This window comes from Brachionichthys hirsutus, chromosome 16 (assembly GCF_040956055.1).
Source record: "Brachionichthys hirsutus isolate HB-005 chromosome 16, CSIRO-AGI_Bhir_v1, whole genome shotgun sequence".
Classification (NCBI taxonomy): Eukaryota; Metazoa; Chordata; class Actinopteri; order Lophiiformes; family Brachionichthyidae; genus Brachionichthys; species Brachionichthys hirsutus.
The window spans coordinates 10,975,213-10,980,554 of NC_090912.1; positions in this window are offsets into that span (position 1 = coordinate 10,975,213).

Genomic DNA, 5,342 nt, shown 5'->3' on the forward strand with positions numbered 1-5,342 from the left:
CGTAATGTCAGTTTGTTTCACTTTGGATCCGTCTCTTTGAAGATGAACCAGGTTGACGGCGACTTCCAGCCGTGTTGACATCTGCTCGCTGCAAAAAGTATGGATCAGGACCGCCGTTGTCAGTAAGGGCCATTTGATAGTTGGGCAGAAAAGAGGAAATGTGATGAAATTGTGGCATATTTTTCCTTTCTTTTTCAATTCAATGTTATTTTTAAGAAGCAGATAGATTTTCAGCAGCTGCGTTTCCAGCCTGCAGGCTGCCTTCATGTTCCTGATCATTACACAACTCGCCGATCGATCATAGCCCATAGTGAGCCCAGTAGATGGCGCTGCGCTGTTCTACATCCATCACTCGGTTTTTTTCATGCGGTGTCAGATTTTAAGAATGGACACAAACACCTGCACAAGATGATGCCTGCTCGACATCCTGAGGAGGGAGGACAGCACATCATCGGACGTCTGACAATAGAGGATCAAGTGATCACTTGATTCTGGTTCTGAACTGCTAATCAGATGTATAATAATGTATAATAATATAATAAAGTGAAAGCTGGTCAACAACTAATCAAACAATCAATCCCCACTTTAAATGATCAGAAAACTGGATGTAATTGATTTACGGCTGGTTCAGGGGAATTCTATCTTCATCGTCATGCTTGAATGAGGCCACAGAAATACTCCAAATTGAATGATGATTGGGGGGGTTTCCCAGCGAGGGCGGCATCCAGAAAGGCCCGGGATTAATCGTGGATCACGAGACGATTGGCATCCCTGAACCCAACGTTTGAGAGGGTATGAGAGAAATGCTGCAGGGAGGAGCTCAGCTATCCGGGGGCTTGCTGGTGGGGAGGAGGATTTATGGCTGTAGCTGTCGCAGCAATCGAGCAGGGCCGTGAGCGGCGACGGAAGGAAGCCACTCTTCACCTTAAATGATCAACAGGGATATTCATTCATAAATCATGCATGTAGAGACAAAGTAAATGGATGGACCATCAACACAATATCAAAAATCAATACCTTCATTTATTCTTTGTGGCTGATTGAAGACGGTCATCAGTTTTACCTGGAGGTGTCCTGTGGACTCTGCTCCAGGAGTGATTGCGATCCCTCGGGGGCGGGGGCAGGGGGGGCTTTCTAATCTGTCAGTGGACAAAAAGCAAAGGATGAATAAGTACTTTGTGTTGTTCTTCATCTTTTATTTATTTTCAGCTTCTCATAAATAAAGTTGATGGCAGCCACAGTGACGAACTGTAAACCGGCCCATGTGTCAAGAGCTGGACCATTTAGACACACATAATTGTTTCAATGCAAAAAAACACAATGTGGCATCACCTCAAAATAAGCATCATTATATAAAATAAATACACAACATAAAAGAATATCACTGAACATTGTAAAAGGCAGGATCACAAACACAGCAGCAATATGAAAAATAAACGGAGCGTCACTACAGGAAAAGGTTGGACGATTACCACACAGCATGACATAAAAGGCACAAATACATCCAGAAAACACACAATTGCTGCAAAAAACATGATGAAAATGCTCTTTTAGTGTAAAAAAGACAAATGCATGCTTACAAAAGAAAATAATCCAATGCAGTCTCACTACGAAGAAGACGCAGAGTGCACGATGAAGAGGAAGCCAGTGCAGCATCCTGTCCATGTAGCTCGCACAGCATCATGTGACGTGGGACTTGGATGCCGAGCTCATATTTATTATCTTCATGTTTATTTTAATGTTGGTTCACATATTTAACCCTTTAAAGCCTGAACCATGATGTAATCGTCAGAAAACTCTATTTTTTGGGAAATAAGGTCTTAATGGAACCTTCTGATAAAAACTAAAAAATCAACATAAGCTTTCATACAATTTACTTAACTTTCGCTAAATCCAGATTTGTTTTTGTCATGGAAAATGCGGATGCTTGTGTTGGCTTGTATCCATCAGGTTTTTCAGCTGAAGTAGAAGTCTCAAAATGCTGAAAGGCCAAGTGTATCAAATATGATGCACTTTAAAGGGTTAATTCTTCCACTTTAATGCGATGATATATTTTGTGTTTCTGTTCTTATTCTACTGCATGGCTTGAGATATATTCTCAGTCACAGGCTTGTATGGTCACTAAATAACAAAATAGTTCTGGTTCTGTTTTTCTGCTGTTCCAGAATTCTAGCTGCAGTTCACCTTTCAGCCACATGAAGGCGCATGTTTCCAGCTCCACCACACAGGGGGTTCATCCCATAACAGTGCAACGCTATTGGCCAGCAGTGTGGCTCCTTCTCAGAACCCATTAGGATCTGCACCTGTAGGTGTCCACCATTATTTACATCAAAATAATTAGCAGACTGCAGGCGCTCACAAACACAAAGACGTAGACGCAGCTCATCATAACAGCTCACACGGGGACGGAGGCATAACGACCCCTCACCGTAGGAACGTTGATGACCCCTGGGGGGGTCTTATTGTCCTGGTGGTTTCGGTTCTTTCTTTGTTTTCTGCTCCAACCGTCAGGTTTGGGTTTTTGGCTGGTTTTATTTGGATCATTTTGTGTTTCTGTTATTTCCTTTTATTCATTTTGCTTCTCTCCCTCGGCAGTGGGCGTGGCGGAGGACATATTGGCAGCGCGGCGCAGACACACCTGTGATCCATTCTCCCATCACCTGTCTGCCTTTAATGTTACTGCTCACCTGTTCACCCTTCCACGGATTATTGCTCTTGTCTGTCCGTGCGATGGTTATTGTATGCTCCGCGATGCCAGTCTGCCCCCCTGCCGAGGTTGAGTTTATATTTTTTGATTTTTGCTGCGACTGTGGGTTTTGATTTTGGCATTTACGTCCCTGTTTCACTTGGTTTTCCGTTGGCTGTGATTTTTTGTTATGTGCTTTTGCCTCGTGTTTGACTTTATTCAAGATTCTGAACTCTTGCCCGTCTCCACATTTGGGGGTCCTCTTGCCTGTTTGAATCTGTTTGAATCCTGATACACTCACTATGACGAGACCTGCAGCTTTAGCCTGTGCCTGTGAAAGGCTTGCTGCTCTGTGACTGGGGCCATGTCACACATTAGTCGTGGTTTGACTCCATTAATGACTCGTCAGAATTCACTTAGAACTCGTGGAGTTGACTTCCAGTTTAGCAACACGCAAACACTTTGTCCTGCGGTGCCGTCTCCGTCTCTCACAAAGCGACCCGCTAATGCTGATGATAGCCGCTGAGGTTTAATCTATATATTACACACATCTAAGTTCCATCTGCGCTGTCAATAAACCGACTCCTCATTTCAGTGAGATCAGAGCCCTGCAGTTGTTAGAGCCTGCGTTTCCATTCATTGTCTAAATAGTTGCTCGGTTTGAGACATTTTCTGAAGTGGCAAGAATGTCATTTTAATTGGAAATTTGTTTTGTACAAAGGAGGACACATCTGTTGACACATCTGGGATTTGTAAGAGCAGCACCATGTTGGACTAAATACAAAACAGGGAAAACAAGCTGTCAAAAAGATTTAAGTCATTAGAGGGAAGCGGCATTTGTATTAAATTGTGTTATTTGTTGATGAATGAAATTCACAAGTAATAATTTAAAAAAATGAAACACCCGACGAACTTGTTTAGTCACACAGAAGATTCGCTGTCTATGAGAGAGTAGGAACCTTGAACTGTGACATCATCATCATCATCATCATTCATAGCTCTTGTTAAGACACACAACAGCTGATGTTTCCACTCCTTTCTGACTCTGAAGCACAAATGAGTCAACTTCTGCAGATGCTGAATTTACACCAGCTTTCATATGTAAATAAATATAGATGTAATATAGATGCACATAAGAGTTTCGTGTGAAATGAACAAAACGTGTAAAATATTTTACAAATAAGCCGTTTATATTTTATTTGTAGATTTATTTCAAATGGCACACAAGCTTTTTTTAAATCAGTATCCTTACAATAAAGATGAAGCGTGTACAACACAGATATAACATTGTAATAACATATAATGTAACATGAACTAGCTATCAAAAACTATCATAGCTCTATCTGAAGATTATAAACGTGCATCAGTCACTTGTTTTTGTTACATTGAATATCTAAAACCAAATTCTGAAATTTCATTATTAATATGTTGATTTTTTTCAAGATTGAAAATGAGAATTATGCGTTCCAGTTTTTTGCAAAGGGCCTTATAAACTTCAGGACAGGTATCGCAAAGCATTAGCAAGACTCGATGTTCATGCGTTATCATTAACATCAATCACATTAGCTTATTGGGTGTTCGGACCCAGCTTTGACGTCTCGCTGCTGCGTCTGGAAAGCAGCTACAGAGAGAGAATGACGTTGGAAGCAGCACTCAAAGTGTGACCGAGCAAATGCCTGAAGAGGAGGAATATTTGAACGGTGCTCTGATGAAAGCGCTAAAAGACGAGCAGAGAAAACGGTTCCTGCACCGTGACGATTCCTCATCAAGCAACTTTCATTTATTAGTCCGGATTCTTTTATCCAATTCTTTCATCTCAGGCTACGTGTTGTGTGTGTGCGCGCCCATGTATGTGTGTGTGTTTGTCATATACCTTTTGTTTTCCGAGTACGCTTGATTCTGTAATCGTGTGTTGCCGTGCTATGCTGGAGCGATGCACACGTCTCTTTACAGTAAAGATGTAAATTCAGCTCTACAATGACATCTCCTCATTGTGTGTGTGTGTGTGTGTGTGCGCGTGTGTGCGTGCGTGTGCCTTGCCTCCATAGGGAATCTGGGTCTTTGAAGCTATATATAGCTGAGCCATGCAAGGCATTTTGAATACATCTGAAGGCATTTGGGGATTCCTTGTGTGTGTGTGTGTGTGTAGTTGTGTGTGTGTGTGTGTGTGTGAAGCACACTTTAATTCAACACTCAATCATTTCTAAGTTTCTTTGGAACATGCATGTTTCTGCAGCAGTCAGCCACAGGAGATTCCATTTTGCACACACACACACACACACACCCACACACACACACACACACCGTGGATGCAGTAAATATTAAGGATGCACGTGACACCGTGCGCTCCTGCTCTGTGTTTGTGCATGGATGTCATTAGGGAAAATCCTTTCTGGGGACGAACCAGAAATCGAAGGACACGTTTCATTTCTCAGGCGAGCAGACATTGTCCAGTGCCATGAAAGGAAGGGAGGTAACGGATGTTTGAAATATGATACAGGCCAAGACTGCTCAATGCAGAGCGCAGACCTCCGCCAAGCAGCTCAGTCTCAGGTGATTTACACACAAAAAAACGGTCCTACATTTCATTTTTCATTTTCTAACCGCTTAATCCGTTATCGGGTCGCGGGCCAAGCTGAAGCCAATCCCAGCAGTC